General features: G+C 41.9%; 1 protein-coding gene across 5 annotated transcripts in view; it reads left to right on the top strand.

Annotated features, from left to right (window-relative positions):
• PAG1 (phosphoprotein membrane anchor with glycosphingolipid microdomains 1) overlaps nucleotides 1-24,260 on the top strand; it is a 106,446-nt gene that overhangs the window by 43,859 nt on the left and 38,327 nt on the right. For 2 of the 5 annotated variants that reach the window (XM_063170829.1, XM_063170845.1), the window contains exon 2: nucleotides 19,622-19,686. The gene's annotated coding sequence lies outside the window, so the exon portion shown is untranslated. Of the gene's footprint in view, nucleotides 1-3,224; nucleotides 3,247-16,920; nucleotides 17,050-17,690; nucleotides 17,710-19,621; nucleotides 19,687-24,260 lie in introns of those variants that run through there. The other 3 variants (XM_063170851.1, XM_063170836.1, XM_063170860.1) reach the window with 3 other exon arrangements.

Genomic DNA, 24,260 nt, shown 5'->3' with positions numbered 1-24,260 from the left:
ATTAGGATGTATATAATTTAAAACTCCTTTCCAGTTGTGCTGTAAATTTAATGGCAGGATTTGGTTGAAATGAGCTCTTGTGGTCTGCAAGGAAGAAAATCAATCATCAGGATGCACCTTATCATTTTGCCATATCGTTGGTAGGGATGCAATTAAATTCAGTCTGAAAGGTCACAGTGTGGGGTGTGCATTAACCTCACCCTAACCTGGTGCCTGATGCTGCCACTGAGAAGGAGTTAATAATGATAGCAGTTGGAGCTGCACATTTGTTCTCTCTTTTTTTCAAACCTATCTGTGTTCACACACGCTTCTAATTACGTCTTTGTGCATAATATTAGCAGATATATGGAATATTTGCAGGGCTGTTAATTAGGTTGTACACTAGTGTACAGTGGAATGTACAGCAGAGTTCCACAGCTGGTGGCCAAACCCGCTTAAACTCACTTGTTGGAGTTGATGTTAATGCAGGAATATGTCAGTGAGACAGGGCTTTGTTTTGTTTCCAGACTCTGATGATATTTAAAGCAGCAGCTGCAAAAAGTGGGTTCAGTAGACTTTTCAGAGAGTTTTCAAAGTGCAGTAGAGTTTCTGAATGCCATTTGCATTATGCACATTTGCTCCAGATGACAGAAATTAAATTTCCTATTGAGAATTGGACAAGTACCTTGGTGGTGAAGAGAATCTTGACCTTTTTAACCTAATAAATTAAGTTATGGGGAGGTATTTGATTTTAGGTTTGATTTGGGATCCTCTTTAAAAGGAATCAGGTTTCCCATATTAGCTATTGAAGAAAACCAGTGTTGTGCAACATTAAAACAGAAGGGGAGTTTCAGGGAGAAGGCAGAGAAACAATATCCATCCCTTCTTTTCCAGAGGCTTGCACTGAGAGGTCATCATATTTTTACTTCTAAAAAGCATTTTTGGTCCTCCCTGGAAAGCCATTTTTTGTTACATGAGACTGCAGACTTTTTTATTGAATATATTGAACACTGGGGCATGAGAATGAGAAATATAAAATGTAAACTTCAGATTTTGAGATGGTTCCAGGGGAAGTGGATTTGGCAAAATAACAGCCTGTTAAGCCAACTTCTAAAATACATAATATTTTAGAACAAATGTTGATCAACAAATTAAAGTCAGGGAAGCTAATGGAAAAGGGGATAAAATAAAAAATTATTAATAAATATTTTTGTGCCAGGGTTAGCTGTTTCATCTTCTTCAGTTCTGTTGCTAAATAAAAGCAATAGATGCAATTCATCTCCATCTTGATAAAGAATTTGAATGTGGTACCCACATGGAGATCTATCAATGTGGCAAGAGAAAAAGATTCATAGAAGAAATGTTAAATATGTAGAGAATTGAATAAAGAGGAGAGGTCAGTATTATCTTAAAATGGTGAGAGTGTTGGGCCAAAGGGAATCTGCTAATTAAATTCCTCAAAGGAGATGAAACATGTTTAGTATTTTTCTATCCTTGTCATAAATAAGCAGCAGTATGCTTATGAATTTGACAGGTGACAGAATTCTTATGAATTTATAGATGACTCAAAGGTAAGAGTCACTGGCATTTCAGAAGAGGATCATAGCATCATACAAGGATTGTGTTTTCTTCTGAGGTGTGTGATAGATATGGCATAAAATGTCATGGTGCAAGGCCATGCTTTTTGCTCTGGGTAAAGTGAGGCCAGGCAATAAAAACCAGTCCCTGATTATCTCTGAGGTTTGTTAACAGACTATTCCAGGTGCAGCAGAGGTAAAAATAAAGAGCAGCTTTAGGATGGAGCATCACGGAGTTCATAGAAGGGACTCGTGAGTTTCCTTGCAGTCCTGTGCTCCTGTATTTATTTGAGGTGTTTCTCTTGAGGAATGGGATGCGCATGTGCCTCTCTGTGTGTGGATGTTTTAATTAAATTGCTAGCTGCTTCCATGTGTCTGAAGCATTCCCCAGTGGTGTCTGTGTCTGTGCACTGGAGCAGTGGGAAGGATGATGTGTTCTTGTGCACGCAGCTGCAGCCCAGCTGGAAAGGGGGAGACTTCAGAGAGAGCAAACTCTGCAGCTCCTGGAGGGATCTTGTCAGCCACATCTGCCTATCCCAGGCCCTTTGCTGCTGGGGGAATGTGCTGAGTTTCTGCTCCTCTTTGGATCGTCAGCCATCACTGCTCATAAGCACAACCTAAATATTGGCCTGCCTGCAGAGAAATAGAAAAAAATCCCTTTTTACAGCACATAAGTTTTGCTCTTGGAAGACAAGAAAGAGCCGTGTCCTGATGGTGAGGTAAGTGCCACGTCCCACATTTTTGCAGTTCCCAGAGGCAAGCTGGAACAGTTAAATTGATTGTTTGGTCAAATTGACTTTCTGTGCCAGGCACGCTGTGGGTAAGTAAGGGCAGGCATATACAGGTACCCTTGGGTACAGTCACTGTGCTCTGGCCAAAGCCTGGTTTCTCTGCTGCTTGGATACTGCCATGGGGAGGGGACCTTGAGTGTCAGAGGAGGATGTGGTGGGTGGTCTGCTGGGCCCCAGGACCAGCCTGTGGCTGAGCTTGTGATGCTTGTCTTGGGTTGGAGCAAGTGCTGCTTCTTCCCCACTCTTGTGGCTGCTCCTCGTCCCTCCTTGCACGAGTTCCTTTGAGGTTTGTTGGGCTCTGTGGATTTCAGGAGGAAGCATGTGTCACTACTTCTGTTATCACTAATCTTGAAAAGGCAGAATTTAGGATTTCACCAAAAAAATCCAGCCATTAGCTTCATCTATTTGTATGCTAATGCTCATTTTGCCTTAACTGTCACAGAGTGGAGATGATTTACTCCACTTAAGGCATACTGGTTTTTGGTTTAGCCATTACAATGGTTATCAATAGTGGGATTGTATCTGCTTCTTTTTTTTTTTTCTCTTTTCATATTATTCTCACCCATTTTCCATGCTTGCGTTGTTTACCCTTGACATGAATGATTATTTCTTCCAAATATATTAAACACATTAATCAAGTTTTCATGGCTGAAGCAGATTTAATATGCATTTTTAGGAAAGTATTGGACAGATTTCAGTGTTGTTATTCCAAGAATTTTACTTGCTGATTTACTGTGCTTTGAGAGTAAGATTGTCTTTTGTGTCAGACGTGCAGCATGGCAAGCCAACAAACACGAGAACCAAGAGTGACTCGATGCTACAGATGAGAATGTGTGATTCTCTTTCTGCCATCTAGTTCTGTTTAATACCAACAGAAATGGCACATCTCCTGCTTCCCTGTGAGTACATCTTCTGCATTTCTGCAGTGAATCCAGAACAGTTTGATCAGGGCTTTCCCCAAGGGGTCAGAGGAAGCTGTGTCACTGCCCACTGTCCACCACTTCTCTGAGAAAAAGCTTCACAGTCCAAGTGAGTGAAAGGGTTTTATTTTTCATGGCATAAAGGCCTATGAATGTGCTCAGGGGCCACACATTTCACTCTATAATTTTCTACTTGATTATGCTTTTAAATTGCAGAGCAGTTGTATTATTTTTATATAGCAGTATCATGAGGGTTCAAGAATACTTCTTAACTGATGTTGAACTTTAACCTGAACACTGAGATTCATGGGTTTATTCTGTTAATATCCCTTGATAATCACTCTCTGCCTTATCACTGTCTCTTCTTGAGGAAGGCAGAAAAAATACAAACCAGTTTGTTCAAACTCATGAGATGAAGTGATGAAGGTCCTTATAATCTTACTGGATAAAAGGAAGAAAATTGGACCAGAAGTTCACATCCTAATTATTGCTGAAGTTCCAATGTAGTGTGGGAACTGTTCTGTTCTAGGCAATAAGGAAACACATGCTCTTTCAGTCAGAGGCATTATTATTTTTGCATTATTTCTATCAGCATCACAATTCTGCCAAGTGAAAATACATATCCAGACATTACATGGTCTTCTTGCTTTTCACAGTTCATTTTTTCTGTCTGTTGATGTGTGCAAGTTCTTTCACCATGATTTGAAACTTCTTAATGGTGTCAACAAACAATTGTGTATTCCCACACTGTCAAACAAGAAATTTGTGGTTCTTTTTAACCCTTGGGGTAGGCAAGGACCTAAGAAGATTACATTACAGAAGATTGATTTCTGTTCTTCATGTAAAAAGAAAATCTATTTCTAATCTGGTTTGGGATGGGAATTCATAGTGACCTGTGTGAATTCATAGATCTGTGTGAATATTTTACCCATAGTAATTTCATTTTAAAAAACAATCTGCCTCAAAAGTCAGTGCTTTTTTTGCTTTTATTTTTCTCTCCATGAGTAAGGTTTCCTAGTCTGGCATCTTAGGGAAGAGCATTTGCTTCAAAGGATGTCTTTGGAGGTTCTGAGTTCAAAGATGTCTTTGGAGATTCTCCTTATCTTTTTAACAAATATTTCCATCATGCTGCCTCATACAGACAGTAAGAAGTCTCCAGCTGTTATGGGCAAGGTCTATAGTATAAACATTCATCTCACTTCATCAGAGATACAATCATACTCCACTCCTTAATATGAATGTCTTGTTCATCTTATTCCTTAAAAAAATTAATTTGACATCGTGATTTACATTAATAATTCACAATTTTGACAGAATCTTTTTATTAAAAAAGATCATGCCTCACATTTCAGCCTATTAAAAACAAAATTACAATGGATTTAGACAGAAGGCTAATAATACTTAGGAAGCCCAGTCTGCACATGCATTTTTCATTATGATTGACAACCTGTTTAGAAATTCTATGTTTGTAAGTTCCAGCCCAGATTTTCACTAGGTCTCAGTGAATATTTATTGGAATTTGCAAACACCTCATAGTTAGGCTGCATTCTGTCCCCATGGGAACATTTTTCCACGGGACATTCAGATAGTTATCCTTTATTCACATAAATACTTCAACAAATATTCAGCATTCACGTTACATGAAACAATGTACTTACATTCATGTGCTGTGTTGATATTAATGTCACTACAAATGTAAAATGTTGATTGTGCTTGGACATTCTCACTGCAGCACTCTATTAGGTTAAGGATGCTACTGGGTATCAGAGGGGAGTGCTGCTCCCAAAACTCTTTGACCTGGTTCACTGCAAGAAAGCAGTTAAAAGCCAACATGGAGACGAAAATATCTTTCACAGCTGTGACAGCACAACATGTGTTAGTACTTTGTGTGAAAATGAGCAGAGACAATTTAAGCTCTGCGTTTGGCCGATTAGTCCTATGGCGTCTTTTCTTTGACAATAAAGATGCCGTTGGCAAAGCCGAGCCAGAAAGGACAGAGTGGGTATTCCTGCAGAGACTGCCTAGTAGATTGGGATGCTTCTGGCATACAGATACTTGTAGCAGATGTTTCCAATTAACTGTAATAATTCTGGAAAATAAATGAATTTTCTTCAGGATCTCCTTGATGAATACTGATGTGGTGGCAGTCTCCTCAGCCTGGAAGTGCTCACGGTGGCAGTGCTTGGTGTGGAAAGGATAAGAAATTGAAAGGTGATGATTTGCCTTAAAAGCTGAAGATTCAGATCCTTGCACAGGGTAGAATTAGGAAAGGGCTTTTGTCTTAGTTTCTCTCTCTGTTCTGGCATTTCCCCTCCAGTCAGCCCCACGAGGCAGGCCTGTCCACGAGACACCACGCCGTGGGCTCACACCCAAGGGGACATCCATTGCTGCAGGACAGAGTGGATGGGTTTGTTGGGGCCCTAGGTGAGCTTAGTGCCAAAAGGATTTGTTCCTGGAGTGCTGGGATTTGTGAGGAGCACAGTGCTGGTGGAGACATGTGAGCTCTTCAGGGACCCCACGGCGCTCCATGCGGAGCCGCTGGGCTTGGCTGGAAACACTTGCAGTGTACGGAGAGCTGAGCTTGGTGTGGCTGTGCTGTGGGATACCAGAGTGAGCATGAAGGCTTCTGGTAAAGATTTTTTCAGCACTTCAGGACTCTTGTTCTGTGCTGTCCATAAACAGATGGCGAGCTCTACTGTTTAATAAAAAAAAAAAAAAAAAAGGCAAAGAATCTTTCACAACTTGCTGAGAATTTAATATGGCTTTATTTTAGATCATTTCTTGTTCAGTCCATTTTCCTTTATTTTCTTCCTTGTAGGTGTATTTCTTTTCATACCTATAGCTAGCCTAAGTAGTTTTAATTTGAATTTGATGATTTATATAGTTTTATTTTTTTGAATGTACCAGTATTTTTACCAGTCCTATTTTTTACTGTCTTCATAACTTCGTTGCAAGACACGTTTTTGTGGTGATTTCACGTAATACTTTCTACACTTCTAAACTCTTGTATTTATAGTTTCTCAGATTATTTAGTAGCTTCCATGTCTTGAGAGTGATGGCAAGCATTGCTAGTGTCATATCTTTGCATTTATTTTTTGTTTGTTTCAAAAGCCAAAGCTGTGAATTGGGTTATTTGAACGAGGCATGCTGTGTTGTATGTTTTTCACATTAGCTCTCTGAAGCCTCCTCATCTGTAGCACTCACAGGGTGTCCTGTTTGTTATGTCACGGAGTCAAGGTCTGGTTTGGAGTGGTGGCCAAGCTAGCCATCAGGAACAAAACTTTCTGGCTGGTGCTGCTGCCCTAAATATATGCCTCTTAGCTGTAAAACCCACTGGGAATTAATCTTTCCTTTAATTCCTGTGTATTCCTCCTACTCTTTTATGCAGCAATGGTATTAGTGTGTTTGCAATGCAGACCCATTGTGTGGGGTCCTGCCTGCTGCTGTCCTTTGACACAAGCCTTCAGCTACTTCACTGCTTCTTTTGGCTTCTAGAAGTTCAGCTTCACAAGCTGTAAAGGGTCTGTGTAGTGTTTCTTTAGAAAAAGCCCAACTGACTGTGTATAATCCTAAGCCACTTCATTTTCCAGTACTTTACTTAACATTATCTGCTTTCCATAGAGAATTCCATGTTTAAGAGACAAAAACTTAAACGGTATTAAGCAATTCATTGCAAGGCTTTTTTAAATGGAATTGTTTGCAAAGCAAATTTCCTTGCCCATTGTCACCATTTGGGAGTGTCTCTAGTTTACTGCCGAGTCAGGAAAGTGCAGAAGATGGGCTCTTAGCAGTGATAGGAACCCTTCCCCTCTGACATGTGCAGCTCTGTTTTGTTTTCACACATTTATCCACCCTTCAGACACTATTAGTGAGAAAATAAAATTATATGGAGGGGTAGGGCTGTTTCTTTTATCTTTTTTATGTTAAGGCAAATTGAGGATAGGAGGATGATGCTGAGTCAAAATGATCATCTCTATAACTCTTGTAGGGCTAGCACTAAAATAAGAATGAGATGGGACAAGAGGTCTCGAGCAAATGGAAATGGTAAAGCTGAAAACACAAATGTGAAAGACAAATGGTTCCTGTGAGCTCCCATCTGTATTGAAAAAGACTGTCAAGAGCAGGGTTTAAACTTTTTTGGCTGCATGCTTGTGTGGGACAGAATGTATTTAAAACAATTCCTGTCAAGTTTTTTCCTAAGCAGGAGTGTCTGGAGAAATAAAGGACTGATGGAGCACCGCAGGCTCATGGTGGGTGAAGAGGTGTTGCTCCTGCACACAGGATCAGGTTCCAGCCTTTTCCACCTGCAGAAAGCCAGAGAAAGCTTAATGATTTCAACAGAGCAACTGCACAAAGACTTCATAGGAAAAAATAGGGTTGGAAGTGGCAAACATGATGGGAATACAGTCTTTCAGATTATTTGCTGTGATTTTTCACGTTTGTTTTAACCACCTCCTGGCTGGAGTGCTGCAAGAATAAAACCATGGTCTTCTAAAACAATTTTGTAGGCATTTTAAGAGATGCTCTTGCAGCACAGATGAAGTATTAATGTAGCAGTGCTTTGGTGTGCCTGGGGGATTTATGTTGTGTTGATTCAGTGATGAATCAAGTAGGCCATGTGCAGTGCTGGGAGATGCTCTGCTAATGCTGTTAGAGGAGAGGCAGGGAAGGACAGGGATGCAGCTGCAGTGAAGGGGTGGCTGAGCAACAGGAGCACAGATTAGAATTCAGAGAGGTCACAGGTAGCAGCAGACCTTGACTGGTCTTGTCTTTGTACCCATGAACAGTGGGTTTGCACATAGCTCATAGTGGGTGGTAAATATGAACTTTGTCTGGAGGCGTGACTTCAGGCCCCTATCCTTTTATGTTCTCCTCTCTGTTAAATATTGTTATAAAACCCCCAAACAGCACAGTGAGTGGTTTTTTTGTTGTGTTTTTCTTTTTTTTTTTTGTAAAGGATCTATTGGCAATTATTATTATATCAGTAAGGAGCAACATAAAAGCCAAAGCATTAAATTACTGCAAAGAGTGCCCCTTGTTTAAATGAGCAAATATGTAAATTTTATGTTAACTGCTTAACTTACTCACATTTTTGCATTAAGCTCTTCTTGTGTTTTATGAGCTTATGACCAAGCAACAAAAGTTTTATTTTATCAGGATTTCGAATTAATGGAAGACTGAAGTTAAAAAAATAACTAACTAAACAGTAAAAGCTGCTTGATGGAGAGAGGCAAGGAGATTTCTTTGTGTGTACAAGACTTGTAATTTTTGAAAGTGTATCTGCCAGCCCACTTATATCTCTGTCCTAATAGGATCACTTGGAGAATATCTGAATGTCTGGTATTTCACATTCTTAACATCTGAGTTTTAGTTTTGAAGTGGCTGGACATCTGAAATAGCAGACATGCACATGTGAAAGACCCTTATTTGAGTGTACAGAGTAAAATAGTGGAGACATCCACATTAGTTGGGATTATTGACTGAGATGCTTCCCATGTCAGGAAGAACTGATTTGTTTCCCAGGGCATGCTTTCCAGGCTGATGTTCCTAGGAGATTTGTCCAAGCAAAGATATTCAGGCTTTGACTCATGATGAAGTCTGGTAACTGGTAATGCAGAGAGGATGCTAACAGCCATCCAAGAATTGGATTTTAAAAATTATGGAGAAAGAAAATGAATGTTTTGTTTTTCGCTTCCTCAATTATTAAAGGCAAAGGTGGAGAGGGTGCAATTACCATTTGCTGAACATTATTCCTGAAGCACTTCAGAGGGGGTGAGGCTTTCCTAAACATTCTGCATGGTGAATTTGTTTCTTCTGCCCCACAGAATTCAGATGAGCGCTTTTCCTTGTTGCGGTGCGTGAGGCACCCTCGCGTTGTCCCTGCCTGGAGCACGAGCAGCGCTTTGCTGCCCGCATTCCCACGGCAGCAGCAAGCAATCTTGTCTGCAGTTATGGTCTCTCCATCCCCATGGCTCTGTCCCTGGTGTCTCAGAGGCAGCACTCAGGGTCCCACGGGGGAGCTCACAGCTGGCTGCAGCTGCTGCCCTGCTTTCTTCATGGAGCGAGGAATGTACGTGAAAAAGGGGGAAAACTGTAATGAAATCCATTAACAACTGCTAGGAAGGAAGCAAGCTCGTGCAGATGAATTTTAGGGGAACAAAAGCTATTGATACAAAGCCACTTTGTGTTGCAATAACTGATGGCTATGCCATGGGCTGACCCCTCTTCCCAGGGCCTTGCTGGATAGCAGGGTGGAGGTGGGGACCCCCAGACTCCTTCCTGCACCCCAGGTGCATTTCCCAGCTGTGGCTGAGGTGCTGGCAGGAGCACTGCCCTGGCTGCCAGGCCACTGCTTTCTCCATGGCCAAAGGAAAGGATCTCTGTGAAAAGAAGGTTCACAGTATGGAGGGGTGGGATGTATGCACTGGACTTGGGGAGAAGCATGTGGAGGTTTCTTTTCTTGTTCATCTCCCCTCAGGCTTAGCAGAAAATATTTTTCTCACATCCCTGGCTGTCCATCTGGCTGCTTTGGTGTGGGAGAAAACACATGCTGAAGCCCATACAATTTGCATGGATTTCATGCAAATATCAAAGCAGAATTTCAGGAGTTGGTTAAGTGTGGGTTTTTTTTCTAAAAGGCTAATGTAATCTTCTGTGGTGTGTGATTACATCTTCTGGCAAAGCTCACTTGATTAAGCAAATCCCATTTCTGGGATCTAGAGTTTTATGCTAGCATCTCTCCCAGTTCAATGAGTTGGCAGAGGAAATTCTGTTTACTGTCCTCTCTGGTGCATTTGGTCGTCCAGCGTGGAGTCTGGAGGTGGTGAACGTGCACACTAACACTCTGGCTGTCTCAGCCACTCATGTAAATGAAAAAGTCACATTCAAAAAATTAAAAATAAAAAAAAAATCTTATCATCCACAAGTTACTGCAGGTTTCCTTTAAACATCATAGTCAGTTCTTGCTGGCAGAGTAATTTTAAAGGTCATTTTCAAAAGAGAGAGAGACATACAAATGTTCTGGGGAGTCTTCCTTGTTGGGGCACTGGTCAGAGCAGCGATGCTCTGCACTCTCCAGCCACCAGTCCAGTGCACTTGTCACCTCCCAGGAGGTGCCCAGGAGGAGGATGGTGGATGGTGGCACCCAAAAGACAGCTATCTGCAAAAGTCCCTGCTGAAATGGAGGGGAAGGCTGCCCAGGGGTGCTCTGCCTCTGCTCCCTCCTTGTGGCAGCTCCTGCTTTACTGAGCCATGCTCCTGTAGAGCCTGGATGTTCCGGGGTCAGGTCTCCCTTGCAGGTGGCTGTTGTGTGCCAATGGCTGGTGGAGCAGGGACGTGCCAAAGGCTGGGCCTCTGCCTGCCAGCTGGAATGTATTCCCCATGCCCAAGATAGCTTTCATTATGTTGATATTAGTTATTTAAAAAAACAAAGCCAATCAGCTTCTGTCACAGCCTTGCTGTGTGACCAGGGCAAAGCCTTTATTAGCAGATACTTTGAGAGCTTTTGTGGAACTCCCCTGGTGGACAGACACCTCTGACTTACTGAGCCACTCCACTCCCAGCAGTGATTGTTTAAAGTAAACTTTAAAGTCAGGGCAGGGCCCAGTTTCTCAGCGCCCTTGCGTAAGACTCGCTATATCAGACACTTGAAAGATTTGCTCTTTTGAATTCCTTTTTAATTAGTCTATAAATTCTTTCACTTCAATCTTGTGAACCAAGCTGAGGTGAGGCTTTCAGGTATGTGTCAATGCATCCATGACAGATATCTCCAAAGGAGAACAAAGTATTGAAGGACAATATGAGAGACAAAACCAGGTCTCATCTCTCACAGGTGGTGTGGAGGGCAGGCAAAACAACAATAGCAGAGAGAGTGTGAAAACACCAGCTCTTACTGATCTGTTGTTCAGCTTCAAAAGCTGTTTGAACCTGAGGGCTCAGCAGGTCCTTCAGGATATTATTTTTTCTTTTATGTCAGAAGCACAGGTCAGACTTTGGGCAGCACTGACAGATTTCAGTCGAGTGTCACATGAAGCAGGTGCAGGGGCAGCCAGCGCACTGTTCTGTCCTGTGGGTACTTGGGAGGACAGCACAAAGAGCTTTAGCTGCATTAAGAAATTTTTGATGTAATTAACCAGATTTTTGTTTGGATTGGGTCGAAGGTTGTACATCTTGTTTTTCCTGATTTTTAAACCAGTTTTCGCTCTGAAAGATATAGTGATAATCAAAGAGAACAAGAACGGTTAGCTGAAGTCTACATCCCATCCTGCTTTTCCTGAAGTTAAACTTTGAATATTAACACTGTCTCAATTCACTGTTGTTAAACAAAGGTTTCTAAGAGTGGGGGGGGGGGGATTTTTGTTTGTTTGTTTGTTTTTGTGGTTTTGGGGTGGGTTTTTTTGTTGTTTTTATGTTCCTTGTTTTATGAATAAATAATTGCTGTGGACACTTTTGTCACTGATGCAATACTTAAATGTGATTCCACAGTTTCTATGTGGCAGTGGCTGTGGTAAGAGGACTTGTACAATTTGTGCAAATGCTTGCACAGAGAAAATCACATCTTAATAATTACTTTTAATATAATGCAATTTCCTGAGCACAAACAGTTTTATGTGATATGCTTTTGCTGAGTAAGATGCCAGCGTTCATGACAGAAAAACAGGGATAATTCGAACAGGTCTGAAGGGATCAGGACTCAGGAATGCAAGGCAGCCATTGGAGGTGAGATGCAGAGCAGTCATGGATGGTGATGAAGTACTGACAAAGCTTCTCTCTGTCACAGCCTGTCAACAAATGACAGGAGGATGACATTTTTTCTCTCTTGCGCTTGTAATCTCAAAGTTAAGCCCTTTATTTATTTATAAATAGATAAATATCTTCTCATGGCTGTTTTCCTGATTAGAGTGGTGTCACTTCCATTTCCAGAACCTCTGCCCACTAGGATCTTACGGTCTGATCAATTATTTTGAGGATACTCTAATCATATTTTACATTTTAAAAAAATGATTATATTCCCTTGTGCATGTGAGTTAGCAATTTGATTTAGATAATCAGATCTTGTCCATATATTCAAACAATTCATGAGAGTTTCTCCTTGTTGGATATAATGATACAGGATAATGGATTTGCACAATTTTTTAGCCAAATCTGAAAACATTTGGATATCTTGAGTCAGAAAGATCTTTGACCTGAAATTTAATTAAGGAATGGAAAATAGGAAAAGTGAGTGGATGCAGGAGAGGATTAAACAAACAAAAAAAAAAAAATCTCTGTTTCTTCAAGGTTTTGGTTCTGTTAAATGGTGTAAAAAAGTTTTTTCATAGACTAGTTGAGGCTTATAAATGGCATAAATTTGAAAATTAGGAAGAGTGGAAAATGGAAATTTAGTCATTTGATTACTTTCTTAATTTTTAACAAAAATGAGCAAGCTGCAGGGGAGAATAAAAGGCAGCTGAAGTTGAAGGAAGCACATTTGTAGCATCTATGTCCTAATGAGTAACATTAGGAAGCCATATGTGAGTATTTAGTCTTGAGTGTAATGGATTGAATACATTTGGTCTTGTCTGAAGGAAAAAAGCCCAAATCACTCAAGTACATGGGTGAAAAAACAATTGGAAATTCTGGTTACTACAAATGGAAACCAAAGAGCCATGCTCAAATTCTTTCACTTCAGATGAGGTGAAAGTTTCACTTCCACTATCAGTGTTTATTAGACAGGTGAGAAATAAATTTTTAAATTACATCAATTATTCTTAAATACTTTACTGGATGTATAGTAGTTCATAAGTACTGTAATGTTGCAAACCAGCTTCCATAAGAAAAATTATTTAAGAAAATTATTTGCATCCTTTTAGTACAGAAGATTAGACTTATATTGGTAGATGTCAGGTCTTTGTAAGGCTTTGACGTGACAGCTCTGAGAAGGGGCTGTGGCCACATGCAAGTTATGCCAAGCTAAAAATCCACATGACCTGAGTTAGTCAAGAGTTAAAGAGTTTTTAACAGAGAACACTGTAGACCCAAATGATCTGTGCCCAAGTGAAATACTTCAGTTTGATCAATAGCTCAAAATGAAATACAGATCTTTCAGCAGTAGGGGCAGCCTTCTGTATATTTGTCTTCCTTTGTGTAGGAGATTTGCACTTCCCAGCTCTGCCAAGCTCCCAGCCAGAGGCAGAGGTGATGCTTGAGTAAGTGTAATTTTGTGTTTGGTCTCCCATAGATGGAGAGGACCTGCTATGATCCAGCATTTGTCTCAGGCAAGTAGAAGGAGCTGATGAGGTTCAGGTACCGATGCCACGTAACACTACAAATAAAACAGCCACAAAATAATGCTCTTGGAAAGAAGGAATAGCAGTGACAAGTTTGACTGGAAAAACTGTAATTGAGGCAAGTCTAGAATAAGCAGTGTTATCAAGTTGGTTTTCATCAACAGCTAATCCAAATTTAACTAGGATCTCTCGGGTTCAGGCTTCATTATCACCTAATGCAGGCTGAACACGTCTATCTGGACCCATTGGAGATTTGATATAACACCTATTTAGAGAAGTAATTTACAAGTGTTAGTCTTATCTGTATGGCCAGAGATGTTCATAATTTGTTTAAAGATGTTTGCTTTGTATTTGTAAAGACTGAATTTGCTGTCAGGGAATTAGAGTGGCAGTGACTAAGTCTTGGCGTATGTCTTTGGAGAAAGAATCTCTTGGCCTTGTGTTTTCAGAAAACTGAATATTGAGTCCCTCTTCCTCTTAGCTGTAGATGGAAAGTGGCAGTCTGAACATGTGTGTGTTTTAAAATCCTGTAAGCAAACCAGAATTTTTAGAATAGCATCATACTAAGAAATCTCATAGTTTTTCTACATCTCCAAAGACACAGATGGCACCTTCCTGTCCCTGCCAGTGAATGTGTGTAGTGCTCCTTCCTCTTGCATGATTTTATGGAGAAGTTCTTCTCTGAAACTACTATTTTGTGGTTCCTTAATCCATGACAGAAGTCTTCTGCCCTGGGTAATATCCTTGTGTTTTTATACACCTGGAGAGCTAAACAGGTGTGAGGTAGAGGTGAGGGCTATCTCAGATTGATCCAAAGATACTGCAAGTTAATGGAATTGCTGGGAAATTACACCAGTGAAACTCAGGTCTTCTTCTGTACTTCTGCAATAATTGTGAGAATAGTCTGAAAGTATTCATTTTTTTTTTCATGGGGCCCTGACAAATAATATCTGCATCTTTACTTGCCATAGATGTGGGAAAAAAAGACAGTAAGGTCTTTTAAAAATGAAAACCAAGTAGGGTCACAAAGATTCAGAGGCAGAAGTATCTCCAAATAAAAATTCAATAAACTATGTCATATAAACAGCATACATGTAAGTGATAAATCTCTCTACATCTGTTGACCAGTGTGAAGACTGAGTTTTGTCTTTCACATTGGAGTTTATGTAGACTAAGTACTTGAAATCTAAAGGTACAACTTGAGATGAAATGAGATGGCACAGCCAGGCTCCTCCACTCCAGACTCAAGATTTCCAAGAGAAATAACCATCTTCAGTGTTCTTCACTACCTCCAAGCCATAATACACCATTTTTAGGCAGCTATTTATGTTATGTTGTGGTTTCTAAGTGTTGTGCAGTAAAAGACGAAAGTGATATGAGAAGAGTAACACTGAGGACCACTGATTTATGTGGACTGGACACTTAGGAGAAGCAGAAAAAGGGGAAGCAGAAAAAGGAGAAGGAATAAAGCTGGCCTGGTGCTCTTGATTATACTTGACCTGTTTTAGTTGAAGCAGTTCTGCTTGCCTCTGGCCACAAGAATTTCCTAATGTATTTTACCATTAGATGCTGCATCCTTTACTAGGACTTGAGTGGTGTTTGTAGGCTGACCCCTGCACAATTCTCCTTTCAGACATCCTTTTGATTCTGAATAACCACCTCAGCACTAATTTTTAAAGTTTTGACATCACTTATGTCATTCTGCAAAAAGCAATTCGTACTGTGAAAATGCCCCTGGAACCTACTCTGAAATATGTTCTAGATGTTTACAGTGTTCAGTCAAAGAACATCTGATTTTGTTTATTGCCATGGAGTTTTGGGGCTCTGCTGAAATAAAGCACTCTTGAACCTGCTTAAGTCCATTTGACAAGAAGCATAAGACAAATTTTATCTTATTAATATATAAAAGGAAATCCTTAAGAATTGTTATTAAATAACAAAATTAGAAGAGAATGATTGCTCATTCACAGCTGTCCCGTATCAGCTTAATTTTGAGTGCAAGATGCAGAGTTTTACAGGTCTGTTTCTATGCAGGTTCTGAACTGAGCACTACTGCTCAGTTCTCCTGAAGATTATTTTGGAGTTTAGCTTCAGTGAAATGCTTTAAAAGAACATATTTTTTTAAAGTGCTTATAAATTCCCTTTAGAAGTCACCCTCTTACTTTGCTGTCTCATGTTACAAACTCGAATATTTTAATTTGTAAGAGGTGTGTCTTTGATTTTTCATTACTCAAGACAACCCTTGCCAGAGAGCCCAGAAATACAAGAGCAAGAAAGAGTGCTGAGAGGTGGGGCAGCAGGGTGGCTGCCTAGCCCCGATCATCATCTCAAGGCTGATCTGGTAGGACTGGCTAAAAGGGTGACACAGGCCCCTGGGAGATTGCCAGCAAGTCACCAATTAATACTAATTGCATGGGAAAATACCGTGAGGGTGGTTCATCAGGGACTGGAATGAGTTCATAGCTGTGCTGCACCCAAGGGCTGTGTGTCCCTTGGTGTTTACTTCAAGAAGAAAACACAGTGTTGCTTGCTGCTCTATTCACTTGCAATGTTTCTAGATCTGGACTACAATTCATGTGGAGGAGGGTGAAACATCTCACATCTATCACAGAGCTTGGCTTGTGAATATTTGAGTTAAAGTACAATATTCTAATTGGTTTCAGCAGGAATCATCACTGTCATCTTGAGCCAGACCTTGCTTTTCATTTTCTCATAGGAAGGAAAACAAAGCTGAAGTTGCATGAACTATATGCACATGATAGTCCTTTCAAAACAAGAAAACTATGGAAAACTATGATTTTAAAAGGGCTTTTGGCTTTGCCTCTCTGATTTCCAAGGAAAGCTTTGCAGAAAACTGGGATTTAAGCTGCTGCTGTCTCCTCCTCTGCCTGGTGACAGCTGTAAACATCTGCTGAGGATGTCATTTATTGTCTCATCCTCTCGTTGCTCATGAGGATCATGAAGCATCGTGCCTCCTTGAAAATGGAGCTGGATATGCTGTGGGGCAGGAGCGGACAGGCAGCGTGCTCAGGGGCTCTGGAGTGTGGTTAGCGGGGCCGAGAGCAGCTGCTGTGCGTGTGCTGTCCCGGGGATCAGGCACAGGGAGAGGGGCAGAGCCGCTTTATTTCCCGGCAGGTTTGGAGAAGCAGGTGGCAGCAGCCGGGCTGGGAAGGGCACGTTGCCCCGTCGGGCACTGCGATTTCGCCTCTTCTTCCTCCTCTCGAAAAGGCAGACGAGGCTTCCAAGTCCTAAATTGCATTTTGTCTAACTCCTCCCCTATTCCGGCTGCTTGCTCATGCAACCACCCACGGATCCGAAACAAAAATGTGTGAAGCGAGGCAGGGAGGGCTCTTGCCAGCGCAGATCCCGGCTCCTCTCTGGGCCCCGCCGTGCGCTGCCCCTGCCTCGCTCCTGGGCACGGCGGAGCTGCGCCCGACCATAAACACATCGGCATTTCTCTCCCATCCCTCCTCATCACCCTGCGCTCCAAGAGGAAGAATAAGAAGCAGAAGAGGTGCGGGGCTGCGGATGAGCGTGTCTTTGTGGCGGGCTGACAGAGGCGGCATTGTTCGCGGGCTGTGCCCGCCTGGCAGCCGGGAAAGTGGGATCTGAGCCCTGCATTCGGGATCGGTGGGGCTGTGCCCGCCTGGCAGCCGGGAAAGTGGGATCTGAGCCCTGCATTCGGGATCGGTGGGGCTGTGCCCGCCTGGCAGCCGGGAAAGTGGGACCCGAGCCCTGCATACGGGATCGGTGAGGCTGTGCCCGAAGGTGGGATCTGAGCCCTGCATACGGGATGGGTGAGGCTGTGCCCGAAGGTGGGATCCGAGCCCTGCATACGGGATGGGTGAGGCTGTGCCCGAAGGTGGGATCCGAGCCCTGCATACGGGATGGGTGAGGCTGTGCCCGAAGGTGGGATCCACTCCCTGCATTCGGGATGGGTGAGGCTGTGCCCGAAGGTGGGATCCGAGCCCTGCATACGGGATGGGTGAGGCTGTGCCCGAAGGTGGGATCCGAGCCCTGCATTCGGGATGGGTGAGCGGCCGGGACAGGGTGAGCAGCTCCGAGAGCTGCGTTAATGCCCGGAGGGAGTTTCAGAGCTCAAACAGCTTCTCTTGGTCTCTTCTTCTGCACAATGCAAAGAGGGTCTAGGATGAGGAGTCCTTGTTAACCAAAGGTAATATTTTTGTCTGTAGAGTAGCATAAGTTAGTGGCCATTGCTGCTGTCTGGTTGTTTATTAAAATAAGAGTGATACAACAGGGAGGAAAGTTACGAAGTGCCCTGTGCTCTGCAGGAGAGTAAAGCTTCATTGTGCTGAGGGTTATTGAAGTTTGGCTGTTCCCCTTTATGTGGGCTTAGTTTGTGTTACCAGTAATAAGAAGATCTGTATGTGTTCCCATCAGAGGAAGAAAAGACTATTTAGTTTCCTTCTCCATCTTACTTTTTAAGCCAAAAGTTACTATTTATATGCAATATTAAATTAATTATGCTAATAGAAATACATTGATATATAGGCAAGGTAAATGCTTCTTATTACCAGAGACAGTTCCTCACCTCTCAAGGTACTCCCTGGAGTACAATGCATCCTGTACAGTCATAAAAACATTAACATTTGTTGCACATACTTCAGCAGAAAGAAAAGTCATTGTTGCATTTATTTTTCCAGCCACCTTGCAATAACTATGATTACACACTGTGCCAAGCAGATTTTTCATTGTTGTGCCAGTATTTCTCATGTGCTCTTAGTACATCAATCCTATTTTAGTGGGTTTTAAATGACTGTTTTTTTCGTTTCTAAGATATATTTTGTCCAAGTGTCGGCTGTTCATATTGCTGTCTGTTCTTTGTGGTTGACAAGTCTGTTTTTGAGAGTGTGTACTGCTATTTGGGATGATAACAAGTATGGTCTTAAAAGCACGAACCTTGTGGCTGTTGCTCATCTTTTGTGTCCAGGCTGACATGCTTTTGGGGTGAACGGGCTCAGCTGCATTGAAGACTCCCCACACAACTCTAAATCTGGAGCTCTTAACAACACAAGTGGTGTTTGGAAGGTCTTTTCCTAAGAAGGGGTTAAAATGAGGCGAGTGTGGTTTGTGCACTGAGGAACGTGACTGGGTCCTGCCAGTGCAGCGCCGTTTGTTCTGTGCGCTTTGGGAGAACACAGCTTGTACCTCCTGTTTGCCTGACGGCACAGAGCAGCCCCAGAGGACACACGCTGCTTTTGTGCTTCTGCTCAGTTTTAATCTTCAGGGAGCAACTGTTTCAAAGAATAAACACATTGCCTTGTAGGAGAAACTCCAGAAAACATCCTGCTGGTGACAGCGGCAGCCGCTGCCCATCATCCCGACGCTGCTCTGCCAAAAGCGGCGGGGCTCTGTGAGCTGGCCTGCCAAAGGCTGGGAGCTGCAAACTCTGTGTTCCCGAGGATGGCCAGAGGAAAGCAGCTTTCAAAGAGCTGAATTAAAACTGTGAGGCTGCTAGCTGCTGGCTCAAAATGCAGAATCTGTGTTTATCCTGGCCCCCTCAGCCCAGGGATTTCTGGCATCCCCTTTCTGCTGCAGTGTCTTGCCCACTGATCCCTACACACCCCTCAGGCTGCTTGGTGGTGGGGCTGGTTGGGCACCAGGCAGGCAGGTGATGAGCCTGCTCACTCCCTCCATGCAGGCTTTTAGGTTAAATCAAAATTAGTTGTTTATTATTTTGAATACACTGCCTCATACTGGTGTAGAGCCTCTTACTTTTCTTCTACTGATTGGTTTTAAGGGGCAAACAAAGTTTTATTTGCTGTTAGTTTAAAAAAGTGGAGTAAATACATGTCCCACACAAAATAATCCCACCAAATAATATTTGTTCGCTAGATGTTGCATGCCTCACTTATACAGAGACTTTAATAACCCATTTCCTTCAGAGTATATGACACTAAGTGGGCAGGGTCAATTTAAAATAAATAGCTTTTGCTTACGAAATTGACTTCAGTCTATTGTATATGTTTCTGTAAACAAAAAGATGCAGCAGAGTTTGGGATGGACATAAGCACAGACAGGGGTTTTGAGATAATGTCTTAACCAGTGTTTCATCGGTTTTTCAGCCCAGAAGCTTTTGCTTCCTCACTGGGAGAGCCTGTATGAAAACCTGTGTGGATGATGTTATAAGGTAAGGAATACACCTTAGGTGTGCTCTTTAACTTCTTAATTTTGCATTGCTACAGAGTCTGTGTGAGAAGTTGCCGAACTCTATCTAATTTCTTCTCAGAGAGACTCTGTTGTTTGGTAGTAACAAATAAATGAGCAAGACTGTTGATGGTGTAGATGATGATATGTCTTAAATGCTGTTGAATTTCAGCTTTTCTGCTACGAGCCTCAAACTGTCCCTGTGGGGAGAGGCTCTTGCTGTGTGTCTGGGGTCTTGCTCTCTTGCTGAGGTCTGGAGGACCTCCTGGTGCAGCATCACTCGCAGTGTTATATCCAACTTGGTAATGTTGCATTAAAACAGGAGTGTGCAGTGTGTTTTCTGATTCCCAGAAATATTGTCACTTTGTGGCATTCCCCTGCTAGCATTAGTGTCTCCTTTCCTTCTACACTGGTCCCTGTCTGGGTAGCAGTCCCCATCACCTCTCTTGCCCTGCAGACATGGTGCACTCCAGGCTTTTTTCCTCAGGCAGACTGATGATCAGTGAACAGCACCATTCTCACCTCCTCTCTCAGGGCCTCATGCACTGAGTCACCAAATCATTTGTCAATAAATGAAGAATCTGTTTGAAATAAATTGATGAGGAAATGTGGAACTCTTCTGTTCTGGGGTCCTAAAAGGCAGGCTTTCCTGCTAGGCAGTTCACAAGCCTGCATGCATATTACAAAGTCTAGCAGTGTTAGTATAGTACAGCTGTGCTGCATATTTCCTTCATCTGCTTGTTTAGAGACACCCAGAATATTCATCTTAATCATTTCCGCTGCATAGTAGGTACAGGAGGAAATACCAGGGAGAGCCCTGTCACTGGGAAAATGCATCATTTGAATGTGTAATGTAAATATTTTAGCTAAGCAAATGTAAACACTGTTTTGCCTTTAGGATGGGAAAAGGCTGTCGCAGTCAGAAACGAGCTGACATAAGAGTGACCCTGTATAGATGAGATACAAAATTGTGTTCACACATTTTGGTAATCAAAACAGAGCCCTTAATGAATTGCCTAGTGTGAAAGGAATTACAAACACAAATGTGCCTGACACAAGGCATTAGGAAGTTGCTGCTGTATTAATGCTAGAATGAAGGACTTTTCAAGATTCATGGGGATCCAAGGTCTGTGGGGAGGATGATGGGAGATAAGAGAGATAAGATGATGAGAGATGTGCTATGGTGAGGGCTAAACAAAGGCTGGAGACTCTCTGGAGGGAAAACTAAACTTCTAAGTGTGCTCTGAATGTCCATGCTTCTCTATGTCACTGACTATGAGTTGTTGAGTGAGTTGTGTTCATCATGCCAGGACAGTAAGTTCAGAAGTTTTTCAAGGGTTAGAAGATGGTAGAAGCAACAAATATGCTAGATTCAGTAAGAAGCCCCTTATTGCATTCACAGCCGTGCTGTGGTTTTTCAGCCAGTGGATTCAAAGGAAAGCAGAGTTCTTAGGGAGTTCAGAGTGGTTGCTCATCAGTTCTGCCTCAACTGGCTTTGTAAGTGTGTGAAGACTTACGTTCAAGTGGTAGTGCTTGATGGAAACCAAACATGTGGTTTAACTTTTGGTACTGAAATTGGTCCTGAAAAACAGCATGGGATCCAGAATCCTCCCAGATCCCACTTGACTTCATTGTGCAGTAAATGGTCTCTGGGCATTCATCAGATTGCTAAGCCAAAGAAACATCTGGAGATGATCTTGTTGGATGTATGTTCTAGCCCTTGAATTGTTAATGTCAGAGGAGGAAGAAACGACACAGAGGATTTGTCTAGACTCCATAGATTGCTAGTTAGATCTTATTTCTGAAGGCACAGGTTCATGTAAACACCCAAGTGAGTGAGCTTTCATTACTGGAATAGCTGGGGGATTTTTAAAGGTTGATTTTTGCTTGTATTACCAACAATGGATAATATATTAACGTCTGCCTCACATTTGCTATTCTTTTGTTGTAACAGCTGGAAATTTACATTTACACATAGGCCTCAGAGCTAAAAAATGTCATTCCCTAGTTTAAAAACCCATAATGATTTTTGTTGTTCTTCTTGATAGGGAGAACTGAAAACAAGGAAAAGACAAACAGGAAGGGTAACCCCAGACGATAAAGGCTCTCAGTTGGAGCAAAGATTAATCATGTAGAGTGTGGCCTTGAAAGTGTCATTGTCTGCCACTACTACAGCAATTTAGCTATAGCCAAATGAGCAAATCTATCTATTTAATTATCTAAAGAAAGTAGAAGAAATCAAATAATAAACATCATCAGTGAAAATACAATGGCTTTTTTTTCAGTACAGAGAAAATTAAAAGCCCCTCTTGTGTGGATGAAAAGTGTTCGGCATCGATGAGAGTAACTTCAGCATTATCACAGAATCAAACTTGTGTTGCTAGAAAATCTAATCATTTTGTGCAATAACTTCTTTTAATTATTCTCTTGAATACAGATGATCCAAATCTCCTTTTTCTCCCATACAGATGTATCAATTTGCATGGGAAAGCATTAATACAGTCAAGAGTAAGAACTTCATTTTTTTCCTTTATGGACAGGAAGTTCATATACGTTTCCTAAAGGGCTGTATTATGCCTTTTTAAAAAATAATTTAAAAAAAGGATTTAAAATTAGATGCTGTGTTTTAGCACAGGGAAAAAGGTAGGAACAGATTGGTCTGTAGCACTAAATTCACAGCATCATTTTTCTAAAATAAAGTTATATTATTTGAAAGCTGATGAGAGAGAGGGAATTTAAGAGATGGGAACTGCAATTGAAAAATTTTTGGAAGGAGATTGTAAACTTCAGGGCGGAAGGGAGTTAGATAAAAGAATCTGTGAGAGTGGGAATAATAATGTGAAGAGGAACAGACTGTGCTGGTGATATCTTTTGGCCAAGGTTTTGAAAAGAATTCAGAATATGATCTGCAATCCCTGTCTTTGAGGGGGGGAATGGGAATTTTTCCATTTACAGTAAAATTGAGTGAGAATGTCATTGCTCCAGCTGTTAAAATATTTTGAATTCTACTTCAAACTGATTATTTATTGCAGTGTTATAGAGTATTGTGGACAAAAGAAAAAGAGAAATTGGAATCAATCCCAAAAGGTGGGTTGAAAGTATAATTTATGCTTCCCTGAGAGGGAATGGGACTGCTTGTCCAGTTCAGCTCATTCCAACCTAGTTCTCTGAGAGACTGCTTTTTAGGAAGCCTCTTTGGATAGATACAGCTGGAGGTGAACAAATCTCAAGGTTCAAATTTGCAAGGGAAACTTGGAAGCCTCTGTGAAAGCCAGGGGTAAATAGGATGCATATTTTGAGACTGGAAGTGCCCTCTGAGTGTGACTTTACAAAGCACGTGAGGACCACGGCATCCCAGGCATCTCTGGCACACACTTGAGAACAGAGCTGTGCAAGGCAGAGTTCCTGCAGAAGGTGGATGGGCTACTTGGGCTGCTCCTGTGCCTGCAGCCTTTTCAGCAGCCTCTCTTTCCTCATGGTGCTGAGCAGTACACCATCTTTGCCTGCACAGTCATTTCTATGTAACACAGTCTTCACATTCATATCTACACAGAACCAGCTCCGGATGAATAGCAGTAACTTCCACCATTAGGTAGATATGTCTGTGAAATGAATTTATCCTTCTGCTGTTTGGACTGTCCCTTGGACAATCTGCTGTCATCAGACTGACTTGGGTTCTTAGTTTTGCTTCTGTGGCACAGCCAATTCCATTTCAGTGTATGTGAATTAGAGAAAGTATGCTCTAATAATATTTTATATTTACATGGCACATCTCATCCCAGAGGACTTTATAAATCATGTATATTCAACACCTCTGACCTTTCACAGTCCCTTCAGAGCTGGAGAACAAGCATTTTACAAAAGCAATAAAACCATAGGAATTTTTTCGCTGTAATACTGGGGGGAATTCATTAATTACAGAATGAATTGTATGTTCCCCTAGCTACAGCTCCACTTTGTAAAGACCTTTATTGAAAATTTCTTCAAGATAAGATGCATGATCCTGCATTTTGTGTATACCACGAACAAAGGGCTAATCCATCCTTTTAAAACTGGACCCCTGGAAATATTTCACTCTTGCGTCTAAATGAACATAAAAGTGTCACTGCCTCTATACCTTGGCTGTCATTTTACCAGTAAATTGTCGCCTCTTCCTGAAGGATCTGCCCAAAATGCCATAGTCTGCCTTCCCCCTCAGCTGCTACACATCCTCCCATCTCAGTGTGAGAAATACAGCAAAACAGATGCATCAGAAAAACTATTTACTTGCTTTTGAGGAAGTCAAATGTGACTGATCCTCTGAGGTATCAAGCTGAAGAAATTCAGCATGTCTGTGCATTTGGTCAGCATATGCAGAGGAGGGATGAGCAGGGCCAAAGATACAAGGCAGATGAGGAGGAGGATGGTGATGAATTCATTGTCCTGGCACTTGGTGCCTCTTCCTGTAACATCAGGAGGATGACCCAAAGCCTGTGGCTATCAGTGTCTGTCCCTGCAGCACTGGGTCAGTGAGGGACAGTGTGGGGCCCTTTGTCTTCCCAGAGCATCCTCCTTGTG

The sequence above is a fragment of the Melospiza melodia genome, chromosome 1 (genome assembly GCF_035770615.1).
Source record: "Melospiza melodia melodia isolate bMelMel2 chromosome 1, bMelMel2.pri, whole genome shotgun sequence".
Classification (NCBI taxonomy): Eukaryota; Metazoa; Chordata; class Aves; order Passeriformes; family Passerellidae; genus Melospiza; species Melospiza melodia.
The sequence above is the reverse complement of the archived record's forward strand: the minus strand, read 5'-3'. Positions and strand labels throughout refer to the sequence as shown.